The sequence below is a fragment of the Dipodomys merriami genome, unplaced genomic scaffold (genome assembly GCF_024711535.1).
Source record: "Dipodomys merriami isolate MVZ:Mamm:240054 unplaced genomic scaffold, mDipMer1.0.p SCAF_33, whole genome shotgun sequence".
NCBI classification, from domain to species: domain Eukaryota; kingdom Metazoa; phylum Chordata; class Mammalia; order Rodentia; family Heteromyidae; genus Dipodomys; species Dipodomys merriami.
This window is the reverse complement of record NW_027204826.1, coordinates 1,147,374-1,167,569: the sequence shown is the minus strand read 5'-3', so window position 1 is coordinate 1,167,569 and position 20,196 is coordinate 1,147,374. Positions and strand designations below refer to the sequence as shown.

Genomic DNA, 20,196 nt, shown 5'->3' with positions numbered 1-20,196 from the left:
AAAGTCCATGAGACCCTTGTCTCCAATAAACTACCAAAAAACTGGAGTGAAGCTATGGCTCAAGGGTAGAGTGCTAACTTTAAGCAAAAAGAGGTTTAAGGGACAGTACCTAGTTCCTGAGTTCAATCCCCAGGACCAACACACACACACACACACACACACACACACACACACACACACACACACACACACACACACACACAGTATAACTAAAACTATTAGAAATTAATCAACATTTTAAAAGAAGTTGGTCATGATGGTGACATTTGTAATTTCAGAATTTGAGAGGCAGAGATAGGAGGATCACAAATTCAAAGCCAGCCTAGCTGAGAGTTTATGGAAAGAAAGAAAGAAAGAAAGAAAGAAAGAAAGAAAGAAAGAAAGAAAGAAAGAAAGAAAGAAAGAGAGAAAGAAAGAGAGAAAGAAAGAAAGAGAGAAAGAAAGAAAGAGAGAGAGAGAAAGGAAGGAAGGAAGAAAGGAAGGAAGGAAGAAAGGAAGAGGAAAGAAAGGAAAGAAACCATATTCATTTAGTTTCTTTATTTGTTTATATATTAGTAGATTGTTAAAAAGCAGGAAATCTGGGGGCTAACAATTGTTAGAAAACTGGGCTGAGGGCTGGGAAGGTGGCTCAGTGGTAGAGTGCTTGCCTTGCATGCCTGAGGCCCTGGGTTCGATTCCTTAGCACCACATAAGCATAAAGAATAAAAGCCAGAAGTGGCGCTGTGGCTCAAGTGGTAGAGTGCTAGCCTTGAGCTGAAAAGCTGAGGGACAGCGCCCAGGCCCAGAGTTCAGGCCCCACGACCAGACCCAAAAAAAAAAAAAAAAAAAAAAGAAAACTGGGCTGGGAAGGTGGCTCAGTGGTAGAGTGCTTGCCTTGCATGCATGAGGCCCTGGGTTCGATTCCTCAGCACCACATAAGAAAAAAGCCGGAAGTGGCACTGTGGCTCAAGTGGTAGAGCGCTAGCCTTGAGCTGAAGAGCTGAGGGACAGCGCCCAGGCCCAGAGTTCAAGCCCCATGACTGGCAAAAAAAAAAAAAAAAAAATTGTTAGAAAACTGAGTCATGAGTGTTAGGAAAGATCAAGCAGAAGAAGAAAGAAGAAAAAGAAGGCAGAGACCTCCCCAGCCCAGAGCAGGCTTTAATCATGGCTGCAAAGGGACTCAACAGGAGAGACAAGGAGAGTTGAAGAGACCAGGAAGGAGCAGAGAAATGGGAGGAGGCTAGGTTGGTTTTGTTTTGTTTGTTTAGTTTCCAGTCCTGGGGCTTGAACTCAGGGCCTGGGCACTATCCCTCAGCTCTTCAGCTCAAGGCTAGCGCTCTAGCACTTGAGCCACAGCGCCACTTCTGGCTTTTCTCTTTTTGCTCATGTGGTGCTGAGGAAATGAACCCAGGGCCTCCATGCATGCGAGGCAAGCACTCTACCACTGAGCCACCTTCCCAGCCCCTGTCCATGGGCTTCTTTTGCTCAGGGCTAATGCTCCACTACTTGAGCTACAGAGCCACTTCCAGCTTTTTCTGTGTATGTGGTACTGAGGAATGGAACCCAGGGCTTCATGCATGCAAAGCAAGCATTCTACCAATGAGCCACATTCCCAGCCCCTAGGGTTTAGAGTTTTGGTGTAGTTGTTGTTGTTGTTTGTCAGTCGTGGGGCTTGAACTCTGGGCCTGGGCGCTGTCCCTCAACTCTTCAGCTCAAGGTAAGTGCTCTACCACTTGAGCCACAACACCACTTCTGGTTTTCTGGTGGTTCATTGGAAATAAGAGTGGACTTTTCCTGCCTGGGCTGGCTTTGAACTGCAATCCTCAGATCTCAGCCTCCTGAGTAGCTAGGATTACAGGCATGAGCCACCAGCACCCCGCTCCATAAGACTCCTATCTTCCATTAATCACCCCCTAAAAGCCAGAAGTAGAGTTGTAGCTCAAGTGGTAAAACACTACCCTTGAGTGAGAAAGCTCGGAGACAGGCCCTGCATTCAAACCCCAGGCTTGGCATACACAAAAAAAATTTTTTTAAAGAAAATATTGCAAAGTACTATATATTTAAATGTATGCCAGGCGCTGGTGGCTCACGCCATTAATCCTAGCTACTCAGGAGGCTGAAATCTGAAGATCACAGTTCAAAGCCAGCCCAGGCAGGAAAGTCCATGAGATTCTTAGCTCCAATAAACCACTCAGAAAACCAGAAGTGGCGCTGTGGCTCAAGTGGTAGAGCACTAGCCTTGAGCTGAAGAGCTGAGGGACAGCACTCATGCCCAGAGTTCAAGCCCCATGAAAAAAAAAAAAAAAAACACTTATAAGTGAGCCTGGTGCTGGTGGCTCACACCTGTCATCCTAGGCTACTCAGTAGGCTGAGATCTGAGGAGTATGGTTCAAAGCCAGCCCAGGCAGAAAGTCCATAAGACTTTTATCTCCCATGAACCACCAGAAAACCAGAAGTGATGCTGTGGCTGAAGTGGTAGAGCACTGGCCTTGAGCTGAAGAGCTGAGGGACAGCGCCCAGGCTCAGAGTTTAAGCCCCATGACTGACAAAATAAAATAAAATAAATAATAAATGAATAGAGGACAATAAAAAATCTAGGCACACACACACACACACACACACACACACACACACACACACAAATACCTCTGGATCTCAATTAATTTTTTTTTTTTTTTGGTGGGTGGTGGGGCTTCAACTCAGGGCCTGGGCGCTGCCCCTGAGCTCTCTTGTTCAAGGCCAGTGCTCTACCACATTGAGCCACAGCTCCACTTCCGGTTTTCTGGTGGTTCATTGGAGATAAGAGTCTCACGGACTTTTCTGCCTGGGCTGGCTTTGAACTGTGATCCTCAGATCTCATCAACCTCTTGAATAGCTAGGATGACAGGCACCCTGCTCAATTAATTTTTTTTTCTCTGTATAATGGAGACAATAACTGGCTATTTTGCAGGTTCTTTTTTTTTTGGGGGGGGGGAGGTCCGGTCTGAACTCTGGGCCTGGGCACTGTCCCTCAGCTCTTCAGCTCAAGGCTAGCGCTCTACCACTTGAGCCTCAGCCCCACTTCCAACTTTTTCTGCTTATGTGGTGCTGAGGAATCGAACCCAGGGCCTCATGCATGCAAGGCAAGCGCTCTACCACTGAGCCACCTTCCCAGCCCCTTTGCAGGTTCTTTAACACAGTATTTCTCCACTCAACATGATTTTGCCTCCATGGGAATTTTTGATGTCTGGAAGATATTTGGGGTTGTTATAGCTCAAGAAAAGATACTGCTAAATGACACAGGCCCCTGCAGTAAAGAACGATCCAGGCCCAGATGTCAGAAGTGGAAGAATGCGCTGTGTGCCAATGATTCACGCCTGTCATCGCAGCTCCTAAACGGGCTAAAACCAGAAAATCCAGGTCCCAAGCTAATCTGGGCAGACAGAGTTATCTCCAGTCAACCAGCAAAAAGCCAGAAGTGAAGGTATACCTCAAAAGTATGGAGCACCAGCCTTGAGGGGAAAAAGCTAAAGCTAAGCAAGAATGAAAGGCCCTGCCAGGCACTGGTAGCTCACGCCTGTCATCCTAGCTAATCAGGAGGCTGAGATCTGAGGATCATGCTTCAAAGCCAGCCCAGGCAGGAAAGTCCACGAAACGCTTATCTCCAATGAACCACCAGATGTGGCTCAAGTGGTAGAGTACTCAAGCTGAAGAGCTCAGGAACAGCACCTAGGCCCAGAGTTCAAGGCCCACAACCGACCAAAACAAAAAAGAAAGGCCCTGTGTTCAAGTCTCAGTATTGGCATCCCCCCCCACACACACACACACTCACAAGCACATACCCACACTCACATGCGCATACACAGAGAAGCCCCTTCCTAGGATACAGGACAGGAAGTGGGCTGAGCGGGAGCTGGCCTGGGGCTGAGGGCCTGGCTTGGTAAGGGTGTGAGCAGCCGCTGTGACCCTAGTTAGCCATTGTTCCGGAAGCCCTGGAGACGCCATGTCTGCAGTGTGGCCCTGCTCACCAGGGCTGAGACACTGCCCTGGCACCAGGCAGGAGAAACCACAGTCATTAGACAGTTAGCAAAGGCCCAGGACCCAATCTTCCTCCTCCTCCTCTGCTCCTCCTCCCCTTCCTCTTCTCCACTTCCTTCTCCTCCTCCTCCTCCACTCCTCCTCTCCTTCCTCTTTTCCTCCTCCTTCTCTTTCTCCTGCTCCTCCTCCTCCTCTTCTTTTTATTGTTTTCCTTCTTTTTCATACTATTATTTTAACAAATGATGTTCCATAGTTTCATGTCTGAAATCATTTGTAAACCATCTTATGCATCTCTATTATATTTACTGCATATTGTACTTAAGAGCTGCTTCTACTTATTATTTATCCCCAAACATTTTTTTATGTATTTTTTTAGCCTGTAGAATGAAACAGTTTGTCTCAACATTCAAAACCAAAATCCTCACTGGTAACAAGATACAGGATAAAAAGGAATTACATGGGTCGTTTCTTTTTGTGGTTAATCAAGATATCATTAGACTCCTGGGTAATGTGCTGCCTTGCAGTGGAGATTGGATTGATTTAAAACACATGAAACTTATTATGAAATTGCTGTTTACTAACATTAAAACCAGAGCTGCCCAGGCACCAGTGGCTAGACACTGTCCCTCAGGATTTTTTTGTTCAAGGCTGGTGCTCTACCACTTGAGCCACAGCTCCACTTCTGGTTTGGGGTGGTTAATTGGAAATAAGAGTCTCATAGACTTTCCAGCCCATGCTGGCTCTGACCTATGATCCTCAGATCACAGCCTCCTGAGTCACTAGTATTACAGACAGGAGCCACATGCCCAGCTCTGCTTGGCTTTTCTGTCCCAGGCTGGCATTACCCCACTAGAGCTAAGCCCCTACTTCTGGCTCTTTTCACTGGTTAATTGGAGCTAAGAGTCTCACAGTGTCTGCCTGTGCTGGCTTCAAACTATAAACCTTAGAGCTCACTTAAAGTGGTAGAGCACTAGACTTAAGCACAAAAGTTCAGGGACAATGCCCAGGCCCCTAGTTTAAGCCTCAGGATCAATACACACAGACACACACAGACACACAGACACACAGACACACAGACACACACACACACACACACACACACACACACACACACACAGATGAAACGAGAACAAAATCTGTAAGAAATAAAACTAACCAAGTGCCTACATGAAGAAGTCAAAATTTGACCATACAAAGGTGGACAAATGCAGTAGTGTGTACAAAGGCAGTAGTGGTACTCACTGGATACTACGCGGAAAATAAACTACACAACTTGTGGGTGGGGACAGGAGGGGAAACTGGAAGAGAGCTAAGGAGGGGGGACATTGTCCAAAAAGAAATGTATTTTTTTTCTTTTTTCTTTTTTTTTTGTCGGTTGTGAGGCCTGAGCTCTGGGCCTGGGCGCTGTCCCTCAACACCTCTACCACTTGAGCCACAGCACCACTTCCGGCTTTTTCTGCTTATGTGGTTTTAAGGAATCAAACCCAGGACCTCATGCACACAAGGCAAGCACTCTACCACCACTGAGCCACCTTCCCAGCCCCAAGAAATGTATCCTTGATCTGGGTACTGGTGGCTCACATCTGTCATCCCAGATACTCAGGAGGCTGAGATCTGAGGATCATGGTTTCTTTTGGTTGGTCATGGGGCCTGGGAGCTCTCCCTCAGCTCTTTAGCTCTGGGATAGTGCTGGAATTCTGTCTAGAAGCACCAACAGCAAGGAGCAAGCAGAGCCACACCTTTGGGATTTGGGAATGGGTGTGGGAATGGTTTCCAACATCCAATCCAATTCAAGTCCCAGCAGCTCAATCAGCTGTGGGAAAGCAGAAGAAGAGCTTTTTTTAATTTACTCTTTTCTTTTCTTTTCTTTTTTTGTCAGTCATGGAGGCTGAACTGTGGGCCTGGGCGCTGTCCCTCAGCTCTTCAGCTCAAGGTTAGCGCTCTACCACTTGAGCCACAGTGCCACTTCTGGCTTTTTCTGCTTATGTAGTGCTGAGGAATCGAACCCAGGGCCTCATGCCTGCAAGGCAAGCGCTCTACCACTGAGCCACCTTCCCAGCCTTATTTATTTATTTTTTATGCTGTTCCTAGGGCTTGAACTCAGAGCCAGAACCCTGTCCCTGAGCTTTCTGCTCAAGGCTAGTGCTGTACCAATTGGGCCACAGCCCCACTTCCAGCTTTTGAATGGTTCATTGGAAACAAGTATCACACACTTTTCTACCCCATCTCGCTTCAAACAATTCTTCAGGACAGGCGCTGGTGGCTCAAGCCTGTATTCCTAGCTACTCATGAGGCTGAGATCTGAGGCTCGTGGTTCAAAGCCAGCTTGGGCAGGAAAATACATGAAACTATTTTTTTTGTTGTTGGTCATGGGGCTTGAACTCTGGGCCTGGGCATGGTCCCTGAGCTCTTCAGCTCAAGGCAAGCGTTCTACCACTTGAGCCTCAGCACTACTTTCAGTTTTCTGGTGGTTCATTGGAGCTAAGAGTCTCACAGATATTTCTGCCAGGGCTGGCTTTGAACCATGATCCTCAGATCTCAGCTTCCTGAGAAGTTAGGATTACAGGCGTGAGCCACCGGTGCCCGGTCATGAGACTGATTTCCAGTGGACCACCAGAAAACTGGAAGTGGCACTGTGGCTCACATAATAGAGTTCTTGTGTTGAGCTGAACAGCTCAGGGACAGCATCCAGGCCCAGAGTTCAAGCCCCACGACTGACAGAAAGAGAGAAAAGAGAGAGAGAGAGAGAGAGAGAGAGAGAGAGAGAGAGAGAGAGAGAGAGAGAGAGAGAGAGAGAGAGAGAGAGAGAGAGAGAGAGAGAGAGAGAACAGACTAGACTTCTCAGATCTCAGCCTCCTGAGTGGTTAGGATGACAGGTGTGAGCCACCAGTGGTCAGCTTTGGTTAAGTAGCTTTGGTTAAATGCCCTTGGGAAAAATTGATGGATTTTTGAGTCTTAAAAACTTAGTATTTGGGGCTGGGAATGTGGCTTAGTGTAGAGTGCTTGTCTAACAAGCATGAAGTCCTGGGTTCGATTCCTCAGTACCATATAAACAGAAAAGGCCAGAAGTGGCACTATGGCTCAAGTGGTAGAGTGCTAGCCTTGAGCAAAAGAAGCTCAGGGCTCCCCTATGACCCAGCAATCCCACTTTTGGGCATTTACCCAAATGATCACAAACAAGACCATACTAAAGCTACCAGCAGGGCTGGGAAGGTGGCTCAGTTCAGTGGTAGAGCGCTTGCCTTGCATGCATGAGGCCCTGGGTTCGATTCCTCAGCACCATATAAGCAAAAAGAAAAAAGGCAGAAGTGGTGCTGTGGCTCAAGTGGTAGAGTGCTAGCCTTGAGCTGAAGAGCTGAGGGACAGAGCCCAGGCCCAGAGTTCAAGCCCCACGACAGGACCCAAAAAAATAAAAAATTAAAAAAAAATAAAGCTACCAGCACAACTATGTTTATTGCAGCATTATTTACCATAGCTAAGATATGGAAGCAACCCAGATGCCCCTCAGTAAATGAATGGGTCTAGAAAATGTGGTATATATACACAATGGAATTCGATGCCTCCATCAGAAAGAATGACATCACCCCATTTGCTAGGAAATGGAAAAGACTTGGAAAAAATTATATTAAGTGAAGTAAGCCAGGCCCAAAGAAACATAGGTCCCATGGTTTCCCTTATTTTCAATAACTAGTATATGTCTGGGACAAGCAGAAAAGGTCAAAAGCTATGTACATATGACCAGATAAGATGATGTTAAGTGAAATGAACCCCAAGATAGGGACACAGTGATTTTTTTCTTTCTTGCTATTGTTTCTAACGTATTTATAATGTACCATGTGATTTTTTTTTTTGTTGCTTTGTATGTTCCTCCCCCACAGTATAATTCCTGTTTTCACTGTATTTGATGTCGGTCTAATTTGGGGAGGGGAAGGGAAAAAACAAAATGTTTAAATAGGGATACAGGTTGACCCATTACAACAATGATAATGTACAAGACACTATGTTGAAAAACAAACTTTACAATTTAGAAGGGGGCGGGAGGTATAGTTGTGGAGGGAGGAGGGAGGAGGCAACAATGCTTGATAGGAAATGTACTCATTACCTTGCTCCTGTAACTGTAACACCTCTGTACGGCATTTTTACAATAAAAAACTTATTTAAAAAAAAAAAAAAAGAAGCTCAGGGACAGTGCCCAAGCCCTGAATTCAAACTCCAGGACTGGTAAAACAAAACAAAACAAAACCTTAGTGTTTAAAAACAGGAATATAGCTGGGCACTGGTGGCTCACGCCTGTAATCCTAGCTACTCAGGAGTCTGAGAGCTGAGGATCTTCGTGGTTTAAAGCCAGCCCCGGCAGGAAAGTCCGAGAGACTTTATCTCCAATGAACCACCAGAAAACCAGAAGTGGTGCTGTGGCTCAAGTGCAATCACCTTGAGCCGAAGAGCTTAAGGATAGCATGCGCAGGCCCAGAGTTCAAGCCCTGTGACTAAACAAAAAAAAAAAAAAAAAAAAAAAAGCAAACAAGAGTATAAAAAAAGGCTCATAACTTTGTAAAATTATATGACATATTACTGGGTGCTGATGGATTTTGCCTGTAAGATCAAAGTTCAAAGCCAGCCAGGGCACACAAATCTTAGAGAATAATCTCCTTTTTCTCCTCCTCCTCTTCCTCCTCCTCCTCCTCCTTCTCCGCCTCTTTCATGTTGTACGTTGGGTACCTGTGGCTCTACCATTTGTGCCCCAACTCCACTTTTTTTTTTTTGTTTTGTTTTTGATGCTTAATTGGAGTTGAGAGTCTCCCGGGGCTTTCCTGCCCCAGCTGGCTTTGACCCATGATCCTCAGCTTCCTGAGTAGCTAAGATTACACACATGAGCCACCAGTGCCTTGCTCCTTTCTAGCTCTGAAGAATCTTATCTCCAATTAAGGAGCAAAAATCTGGAAGTGGATTTGTGGCTGTAGTGGTAGAGTACCACCCTGGAACAAAAAAGCCAGAGTGTGAGGCCCTGAGTTCAAGTCCTTGTACTGGTGTGCACCACATGCATGCACACACACACACCTACAAAAACACAGAAACACCAAGATTAGATGACAGGTTAAATATGAAAGAGCTTTGTAAAATAATTAATAATAATAATGATAAATAATAATATTGCCAGGCACCAATGACTCTTGCCTGTCATCCTAGCTACTCAGGAGGCTGAGATCTGAGGATCAGAGTTCAAAGCCAGCCTGGACAGAAAAGACAATGATACTCTTGTCTCCAATTAACCACCAAAATACTAGAAGTAGAGGTGTAGCCCAAGTAGTAGAAAAGCAGCCCTAAGCGGGAAAGCTAAAGAAGAGCATCCAGGCCCTGAGTTCGAGGCCCACACTACCCACACAGAAAATAAGAAAAAAGCCAGGCGCAGGTGGCTCACACCTGTCATCCTAAGTACTCAGGAGGTTGAGATCTGAGGATCACAGTTCAAAGCCAGCCTGGGCAGGAAAGTCCATGAGACTCTTATCTCCAATAAACCACCAGAAAACCGGAAGTGGCGCTGTGGCTCAAGTGGTAGAGCACTTGCCTTTAGCTTAAGAGTTGAGGGACAGGGGCTGGGAAGGTGGCTTAGTGGTAGAGCACTTGCCTTGCATGCCTGAGGCCCTGGGTTTGATTCCTCAGCACCACATAAGAAAAAAAATGTCAGGAGTGGCGCTGTGGCTCAAGTGGTAGAGCGCTAGCCTTGAGCTGAAGAGCTGAGGGACAGTGCCCAGGCCCAGAGTTCAGGTCCCACAACCGGACCCCCCCCCAAAAAAAAAAGAGTTGAGGGACAGCGCCCAGCCCCAGAGTTCAAGCCCCACGACCAACAAAAGAAAAGAAGAAAAAAGATGAGCTGAGTGCTGGTGGCTCACTCACTAGCTACTCAGGACGTTCAGATCTAAGGGTTGTGGTTCAAAGCCAGCCTGGGCAGAAAAATCCATAAGATTCTTATCTTCAACAAACTCCCCAAAAGCTAGAATTGGAGTTGTGGCTTATGTGGTAGAGCACTAACCTTGAGCAAAAAAAAGCTCAGGGACAGCATCCAGACTTAGCAAAAGTTAAAATAAAAATAAAAAGGAAAAGAATACCTCGAGGAAGCATCTCTCACTTACAGCTGCAAAGGAATTCTTGCTTTTGTTATTTATTTATTTATTTATTTATTTTGGGGCTTGAACTGTGGGCCTGGTGCTACCCTTCAGCTCTTAAGATCAAGGCTAGCGCTCTACCACTTGAGCCACAGCGCCACTTTGAGTTTTCTGAGTGATTTATTGGAGATAAGAGTCTCACAAGGCCTTTCCTGCCTGAACTGGCTTTGAACCACGATTCTCAGATCTCAGCCTCCTGAGTAGCTAGGATGACAGATGTGAGCCACCGGCGTCCAGCTTGCATTTGCTATTTAACTGGCTTTCTATGAGGTCACAGGAGTTAAAGGTTTAACTCAAGAACCAGAATGTAAACTGGGTCCTGGTGGCTCATGCCTGTCATCCTAGCTAGCTACTCAGGAGGCTGAGATCTAAGGAACTAAGTTCAAAGCCAGCCTGGGCAGGAAAGTCCCTGTGAAACTCTGATCTCCAGTAACTAATACAAAAACTGGAAGTGGAGCTGTGGCTCAAAGAGCACTAGTGAAAGATTATTAGACTTTGCCAGAGAACCATGCAGACATCCAGGTACAGAGAACGCTGGGAAAGGGGGCCGGCAAGACCCCTTCTCACAAGGGAGAAGTGAGAAGAAGCACCTGCTATTGTCTGAGGTGACCTATATAACCTAGGAGGCTTAGGAGGAGCTAGAAGGGGCTAAGAGGCAGAGACCAAGGGGCTTCATCATGGTGGACTAGGATTTATGGCTGCTATCCAAATAGTAGATAAAGGTCCTGCAGCTACCCAGACCTGAAGGTCACTCTCAGGGGTGGGAGCTGCCCCAGAGAAGGGCCATCACAAGGTAAAGGGGGTTGGAAGTTGATTATTTACTGCCTTTACTACATGGGCCTAGTGTTGCCTAGAAAGGGCGCATGCTAAGCTGTGGAGAAGAGAAGGAGTGGACTAAGCTATGGGAAGGGAGCTCATTTGGCTAACAACTGACCTTGACCAAAAGAGCTCAGGGACAGTGTGTCCAGGTCCTGAGTTCAAGCCCCACAACTGACACATACAAAAAAAAACAGCCAGGTTGTATCTAGACATATAAATGGAGAATCAGGAAAGGTTCTCTAGTAGCCTGGTAGACACTGACATGTGCACACACACACACACACACACACATTGCAGGAGAAAGAGATGCACATGGAAGAGAATTGTGAACCAGCCATTTCTCAACCATGGGCCTTGACCTACTGTCCAGTGTCTTCCAAGCTAGCACTTACTCTGTGTTCTCCAGGGCCTCTTGAAATGTGGCTCTGATGTCTCTTTCTTTTATATATTTATTTTTATGCTGGTCCTAGGGCTTAAACTCAGTGCCTGGGCTCTGTCCCTCTGCCTTTTTACTTTGAGCTACAGAGCCACTTCTGGTTTTCTGGTGGTTCCTGCCCAGGCTGGCTTTGAACTGTGATCCTCAGATCTCAGCCTCCTGAGTAGGTAGGATGACAGGCGTGAGCCACCAGCATCCAGCTCTACTACCTGTCTTAGGCCGTAGCCTGTTCTTCCAGTCTGTAATTTGGCCAAGTCTTTCCATGGCTTTGCTCTGTTTGTACCAAAGACAATTTCTAAATTCTCTTGGGCCTGTTTAACTTTGATCTCTACAAACATTTATTGTGATGAATACCAGGATCCCCATGGCATGTCTTTGGACAGATTCTGTTTAGCAATAGGCTGACACGTCTTTGCGTTGTTTTATAGTCTGTAGAGAGTTCAGCCAGTTTCTGATCTTTAAGTATGTGACCTTGAATAAAGTCCTGCTAATCTCTGAGCATTGGTTTCCCCATGAGCAAAAGGAGAACATGCTAGAATTGGCCTTGTAGAGTTGCCCTGTGAAATGAATGGTAATTCACTGAAGACTGGCCTAGCATGATGCATGACACAAAATGACCATGCAATAAGAAGTTAACGCACAGTGCTGGTGGCTCACGCCTGTCATCCCAGCTACTCGGGAGGCTGAGATCTGAGGATGAAGGTTCAAAACCAGCTCGGGCAGGAAAGTCCATGAGACTCTGATATCCAATTAACTACTCAGAAAAAGTCCGAATTGGCACTGTGGCTCAAGTGATAGAGCACTAGCCTTGATCAAAAGAAGCTCAGGGACAACATCCAGGCCTAGAGTTCAAGCCCCAGGATTGGCACAAAACACACACACACACACACACACACACACACACACACACACACACACACACACACACACACACATGCACGCACGCACACACACACAGAAGCAGCAAAAGGAAGTGATTCTTTCTGTTCCTGGTGGCCCTGGGTTCCATCAGTCTCTTCTTTCTGAGGTTTGGAGGATTCAGCCAAGAGTTAGTGTTAGACCCTGTGACTCACTGTGGATGATAAAACGTTTTCTTGAGCCCCCTGCTGGTAGCTCATACTTGCAATCTTTGCTACTCAAGAGGCCGAGATTGTAGATTGTGGTTCAAAGCCAGTTCAAGCAGGAAAGCCCTTAAGACTCTTAATCTCCAGTTAACTATTCAGAAAAAGTCCGAACTAGTGCTGTGGCTCAAGTGGTAGAGTGCTTGCCTAGCGTGCCTGAAGCCCTGGGTTTGATTCCTCAGTACCACATACACAGAAAAAGCCAGAAATGGAGCTACAGTTCAGGTGGTAGAGTGCTAAGCCTTGAGCAAAAGCTCAGGGACAGTGCCCAGGCCCTGAGTACAAGCCCCAGGACTAGCCAAAAAAATAAAAATAAACTGTAATTACAAGGTGTTTACTTGTGATCAGTTAGGGAGATAAATCCTTATCAAAGGAGTTAAAAGAACAAAACAGCTGGGCGCTGGTGGCTCACACCTGTAATCCTAGCTACTCTGGAGGCTGAGATCTGAGGATTGCTATTCAAAACCAGCCCTAGCAGGAAAGTCCGTGAGACTCTTCTCTACAATTAACCTGAGGCTGATGTCTGTATCCCTGAGATTCTGAAGATGTCCTCAGGTGCTGTCTCCAGTGCAGGCCATGGAATTGAAGCAGGAAAAATGAGAGAAAATAAGGTGAATGGCAGCCAGGAATTTAGAAACATAGCACTATCCTCTTTGTTTTAACCCTCACATTCCTTCATAAGCTGTATTCCTTCATAAGCAGTATTAAAGAGAGAGAGAGAGAAAGAGAGAGAGAGAGAACGCAAGTGCATCTCTCTCCATCTGACCTTGCCTACTAGCCCCAAACAATCAGTATGCTCTAAAAACTCAGAAGGAGCATCATAAAAAAAGACATGTGAGCTGGGTGCTGGTGGCTCACACCTGTCATCCTAGCTACTCAGGAGGCTGAGATCTGAGGATCACGATGCAAAAGCCAGCCCAAGCAGGAAAGTCCATGAGACCCTTATCTCCAATTAACCATCAGAAAACTGGAAGGGGCGCTATGGCTCAAATGGTAGAGTGTTAACTATGAGCTGAAGAGCTCAGGGACAGTGCCCAGGCCCAGAGTTCAAGCCCCACTACAGACAGAAAACAAAAACAAAAACAAAAACAAAATAGCAGCCGTCAAGTGTGCTGCTTGTGGGAAAGAGAAATCTTTATGGATGGGGTGGGGAGGAAGAAGGCCCCACTGGGGTGGGAGTGATCCACTGACCTCACTACCTGCTCCAGCCCCACCTGCCACCCACCCTGTGTCAGCCCTGCTTCCAGCCTGCTGTGCTGGGAAAAGGAAATTGTAAGGCTTTGGTAATAATTAGAAAATAGCCCTCTTTCTAGCAGGGCGCTGGTGGCTCACGCCTGTAATCCTAGCTACTCAGGAGGCTGAGATATGAGGATCGCGGTTCAAAGCCAGCCCGGGCAGGAGAGACCGTGAGACTCCTATCTCCAATAAACCACCAGAAAACCAGAGGTGATGCTGTAGCTCAAGTGGTAGAGCGGTCGCCTTGAGCTGATAGAGCTGAGGGACAGCGCCCAGGCCCAGAGTTCAAGGCCCATGACCGACAAAAAAAAAAGAAAGAAAGAAAATAGTCCTTTTTCTAACCTTAAAAATCAATCATTCTTAGAATGTGACCTACAACTTCCTTTCCTTCTTTCTTTCTTTGCCAGTCCTGGCGCTTGAACTCAGGGCCTGGGCACTGTCCCTTAGCTTCTTTTGCTAAACCACAGCATCACTTCTGGCTTTTTCTGTGTATGTGGTACTGAGGAATCAAACCCAGGGCTTCATACATGCTAGGCCAGCACTCTACCACTGAGCCACATGCCCAGCCCTACACATGTCTGCTGCTTCTTCTTTTTTTTTTGTACATTGTGGGGCTTGAACTCTGGCCTGGGCACTGTCCCTGAGCTCTTCAGCTCAAGGCAAGCGCTCTACCACTTGAGCCACGGCACCACTTCTAGTTTTCTGGAAGTCTCACAGACTTTGCTGCCCAGACTGGCTTTGAACCGTGATCCTCAGATCTCAGCCTCCTGAGAAGCTAGGATTATAGGCATGAGCCACTGGTGCTCGGCTCATAAGTTTTTTGTTTGTTTGTTTTTATGATGCTTCTCAGTTTTTAGAGCATACTGATAGTTGGGGCTAGTAGGCAAAGTCAGATGAGAGAGATGTTCTCTCTCTCTCTCTCTCTCTCTCTCTCTCTCTCTCTCTCTCTCTCTCTCTCTCTCTCTAATGCTGTGGCTTATGAAGGAATGTGAGGGTTAAAACAAAGAAGAGCCAGGTGCTGCTGGTGGCTCACACCTGTCATCCTAGCTATTCAGGAGGCTGAGACCTGAGGATCACGGTTCAAAGTCAGCCTGGGTAGCAACGTCCATGAAACACTTATCTCCAATAAACCACTTGAAAACTGGAAGTAGCCCTGTGGCTCAAGGTAGAGCACTAGCCTTGAACTGAAGAGCTGAGGGACAGCGCTCAGGCCCAGAGTTCAAACCCCACGACCAACAATAAACATTTTTAAAAAAGAAAAGAAGATAATGCCATGTTTCTAAATTCCTTGCTGTCATTCACTTTATTTTCCCTCATTTTTCCTGCCTCAATTCCACGGCCTCCACCAGAGACAGCACCTGAGGACATCTTCAGAATCTCAGGGGTGCAGACCTGGGCCTCAGGTTACATAGGGAGAATGGGGAACAGGGGGACAGGGGTGAGAAAAATCTTCAGAGTGACCCCAGTCCCGGATCTCAGAGGACGCCTGGGGACCGAGCACAGCCCTGTGTCTGGAAGAATTCTGGAGATGCTGTCACTCTTATAGGGGTAAGCGGCCCAGCCATCACCCACGTGCTGGACTGAGGGGTTCAGCTGATCAGTGTGGGGGGTGGTATGCCTTCCACACAAGAGGCTTATCTGAAGTTTCTCTTTCGTCTGCCAATTGATGTGGGAGAGAATACCTCAGATCAAAGTTGAGAGATTTAAAAAGTGAATTCCCAGGAATAGGCAAAAGCATCTTTCCAGCTGCTTGCTTGCTTGCTTTTTTAAAAAAGAAATTGTGTGTGTGTGTGTGTGTGTGTGAGAGAGAGAGAGAGAGAGAGAGAGAGAGAGAGAGAGAGAGAGAGAGAGAGAGATGGGGCTTGAACTGGGCGCTGTCCCTCAGCTCTTCAGCTCAAGGCAAGTTCTCTACCACTTGAGCCACAGCACCACTTGTGGTTTTCTAGTGGTTTATTGAAGATAAAAGTCTCATGGACTTTCCTACCCGGCTGCCTTTGAACACGATCCTCAGATCTCAGCCTCCTGAGTAGCTAGGATGACAGGTGTGAGCCACCAGTGCCTGGCTTTGAATTTTTTCTTGTTATTATCTTGTTATTTTAACAGTGACGTACGGAGGGGTTACAATCAGGTAAGGAGTACATTTCTTTTTGGACAATGTCCTCCCTTCCTCTACTCTCTCCTGTTTTTTTCCGCTTCCATCCCCACCCACAAGTTGTATAGTTCATTCTGCACATAGTGTCCAGTGAGTAACACTGCTGCATTTGTTCACTCTGTCCCTCCATTTCTGTACTCCTACCATCCCAAAGACAGATAAATAAACAAACAAGATCAAAAAAAGAAAACAACAAAGAAACATCATCTTGTTTCCATTTCCTACAGTTCATGTCTTTTTCTTTCTTTTTTTTTTTTTTTTTTTGCCAATCGTGGGGCTTGAACTCAGGGCCTGGTGACTGTCCCTGAGCTTCTTTGGCCCAAGGTTAGCACTGTACCACTTGAGCCACAGTGCCACTTCTGGCTTTTTCTGTGCATATGATGCTGAGACATTAAACCCAGAGCTTCATGCATGCTAGGCAAGCACACTATCATTAAGCCACAATCCCAGCCCCTAGACTTCATTTCCATAAATGCTATTTTGTAATGATCAGAGGTACATAGGCATGGCGCCTTTGGGGTCTTCTCCTAAGAGATTCCTTCTTTCGTCTCTCTGTGTGGATGCCTGGAGTCCTGGATCATTTATCAGTTGCCTCTTACAGCAGCACTGGCTGTTTCTAGAATGGTAAAGAGGTTGCTCTAGCCACGGCACACAGTGCTAGGAGAATCCCAGCATGCAGACAATGAGAAGGAGGAGGAGAGTGTGTGCAATCAGAGGTCTCGAAGGAGACCAGGGCTGTGGGAAGCTCACCTCTGCCAATGACTGGCCCAGTACATGGTGGACCAGTCCCTTCGCCAGCTGGGGTCCTGTGGCTGCGTGGAGAGGCCAACAACTCCTTCTGTGGTGACTGAACACTGGCTGACTGGCCCACTGGGTTCCTCCCACAGCATTCTAGAAAGACAAAGAAGCCCTGCCAGACACAATAATAGCAGCTTTGTGAGCCCTGGGCCCAAGTGTCACAATTTTTCCTTTCTGTCCTTCCTTTATTTATTTATTTATTTTTAGTGCCTATACTGGAGCTTGCACCCAGCACCTGCCATTGTCACGTGGCTTTTTCTGCTCATGGCTGGCACCTCTCCACTTCCGACTTTCTGCTAGTTCATTGGAGATGAGAGTCTAGCTGATTTGCCTACCCCCCCGGGCTGGCTTTGATCTCAGATCTCAGCCTCCAGAGGATCTGGGACTCTAGGCTGGCAAATCCTGAAGTTGCAGCTCAAGCTGTCTCCATGGTAACGGGGGTGAGGGGATTGGTCCTTCAGGTGAGCTGCCTTTCTTGCCTGCAATTCTGAATGTTTTTGGTGTTTCTCGGGCTGTGGTGAATTTAGAAGGGAAGGGAGTAGGAAAGGGAATGCAGGAGTAAAATGCTAGGAGGCAGAGGGTCCCAGCAGAACCTCCAGCCCCTAGGCCTGTCCAAATGGACATCTGGTAGAGGCCACACTGTGTCTTTTGGGGGGGGGGAGCTTTTCTGCTTGGGTTGATAGTTGCTTGTCCTGGGGCTCGAACTAGGGGCCAAGACACTGATCTGCCCCTGAATTTCTTTTGTTCAAGGCTAGCGCACTACCACTTAAGCCACAGTGCCACTTCTAGCTTTTTTGGTAGTTTTAGTGGAGGTAAGAGTCTCTCAAAGAAGCCAGTTGCACGTACGTGGCTCACGCCTGTCATCCTAGCTTTTCGGGAGGCTGAGATCTGAGGATCATGGTTTGAAGCCAGCCGGGGCAGGAAAGTCCTTGAGACTCTTATCTCCACACCTCCAGAAGTGGAGGTGTGGCTCAAGTAGCAGAGTGCCAGCCTGGAGGGAAGAAGCTAAGGGACAGAGCCCAGGCCCTGAGTTGGACCCCCAGGACCGGGAGTGGGTAAATTACTTGAAAACCTCAGATCAATTCCTGGGTTTTGTTTGTTTCTTTTTTTGTGAGCTACTACTGCAGCTTGCAGGGAGGTTCTTTGCTAAGCTCATTGATAATGACTAGTGCTCTACCACTTGAGCCAGGTGTCCACTCTGCACAACTTTCTTTAGAAAGGTTTGCCAAGTCTGCCAGTTGCCCCAACCTGCCTGGGTTGGTTTGTGTACCTTTCCATGTACATTTCCACCCGTTCTACTCTTTACTATGCTTAGCAGTTCCTACAAGACAATCTCCTCAACCACCACCACCACCACCACCACCACCACCTCCTCCTCCTCCTCCCCTCCTCCCCTCCTCTCTCTCCCTCCCGCCTCCCCCTCCTCCTCCTCCCCTCCCCCTCCCCCTTCATCTCCCCCTCCCCCTCTTCTCCCTTCCTCCCCCTCCCCTCCTCCTGCCCCTCCCCCCTCCTCCCCTCCTCCCTCTCCCTCCCGCCTCCCTCTCCTTCTCCCCCCTCCTCCCCTCCTCCTCCCCTCCCCCTCCTCCTTCCCTCCCCCTCCCCCTCCCTCCTCGCTTCCCCTCCCCCAGGTTATCAGACTGTAGAATTGTTCCACACCCCCCCCCTTTTATTAGCTTCGTTCGCGTGCAGTCTGGGGACCCCAGATGCCCGCCTCCGGGGCCCAGGCGGGGGGAAGGAAGGGGGGGTGTCGGATCGCGACCTTTGACCTGGGCTCCGGTGCGCCCCCTCCCCCGCCCTCAGGGGCGGCGTCCGCTGGCTCCCGGGGAGCTCGGGTCCGGACGGGGCGGCGGCGGCGGCGCGGTTCGACCCCGGAAGGACCCGGGCGGGGCGATCCGCTGAAGAGAGCGGGGAGAGGGAGCGCCGCCAGCCGCCCGGCTAGCTCAGTCGGTAGAGCATGGGACTCTTAATCCCAGGGTCGTGGGTTCGAGCCCCACGTTGGGCGGGCATCAGTTTTGCTTTTCCAGCTTTCAGTTCCTGACAGAGATCGGCTCAAGGAGGAAAATTTACTTAAGCCTGGAGGATGTTTCCAACCTGGTCAGTGGCTTCACAAATAATCAGTAAATAAATACCTTGACCTAAGCTGAAGGAAGGGGACCACGAAACCTGAGCCTCTGAATAAAGGTTAGGGGGGATATTTGTTACTAAGTGGGGAAACTGGGCATTTGAAGATTAAAAAACAAAAATTTAGTAAAACTTGAGGATATAAAACAGGAAGGTTAAGAAGGCTCATAAACACTTTGAAAGTGAGCTCTATCAAAACAATGCTACTAAAAAAAATTCTCCTTTTCCCCTTCCTTAATGCTAAATGTGATATTGTAGAGAACAGCTGTTTCATATGTATATATATATATATATATATATATATATGTATATATACATATATATGTATACATGTAAATAAATATACATATATATAACAGATATATATTTTTTTATTTTTGTTGGTCATGGGGCTTGAACTTTGGGCCTGGGCACTGTCCCTCAGCTCTTCAGCTCAAGAAGAGCACTCTACCACTTGAGCCACAGCGCCACTTCCAGTTTTCTGGTGGCTTATTAGAGAAGAGTCTCATAGACTTTACTGCCCAGGTTGGCTTTGACCTGCCATCCTCAGATCTCAGCCTCCTGAGTAGCTGGGATGACAGGTGTGATCCACTGGAGCCAACCTGGTGTCTTAAATATTTTAAAGATACAATTATGTTATTATTTTTCCCCACTGTGGGGTTCCGGTGTTTGAACTCAGGGCTTTTAGCTCTTCCCTGGCTTCTTCACTCAAAGCTGGCACTCTACCATTTGAGCCACAGCTCTACTTCTGGTAATCAAACACAATAAAGCTGGGCTTTGGTGGCTCATGCCTATTATTTTAATTTTTTTAAATTTATTTGTCAGTTGTGGGGCTTGAACTCTGGGCCTGGGTGCTGTCCCTCAGCTCTTCAGCTAAGGCCAGTGCTCTACCATTGAGCCACAGGCCACTTCCAGTTTACTGGTGGTTCATTAAAGGTAAGAGTCTCACGGACTTTGCTGCCCAGGCTGGCTTTGAACCGGGATCCTTAGATCTTAGCCTCCTGAATAGCTAGGATAACAGGTGTGTGCCACTAGCACCCAGCTTCTGCCTGTCATTTTAGCTACTCAAGAGGCTGGGATCTCAAAAATTGTGGTATCTATACACAATGGAATATTATGCAGCCATTAGAAATGACAAAATAATGGCATTTGCAGGGAAATGGATGGAGCTAGAAGGAATCATGTTGAGCGAGGTAAGCCAAGAACGAAGAGACAAACAGTACATGGTCTCCCTGATAAGTGGATGATGAATCCAAAATGTTAGGTGATATGACAAAACTAACAGGACTTAAGAAACAAAGAACTCCCACTCATCTGGTTGAACCACTACTAAATATCCCCATGCTGCTGATC

General features: G+C 47.3%; 1 non-coding gene across 1 annotated transcript; it reads left to right on the top strand.

The window, feature by feature from the left end:
- The first annotated feature begins 18,651 nt into the window (after positions 1 to 18,651).
- Trnak-cuu (transfer RNA lysine (anticodon CUU)) lies at positions 18,652 to 18,724 on the top strand. Its single transcript has one exon. It is a non-coding gene; the product is annotated as a tRNA-Lys (tRNA).
- The last annotated feature ends 1,472 nt before the right edge of the window (positions 18,725 to 20,196 follow it).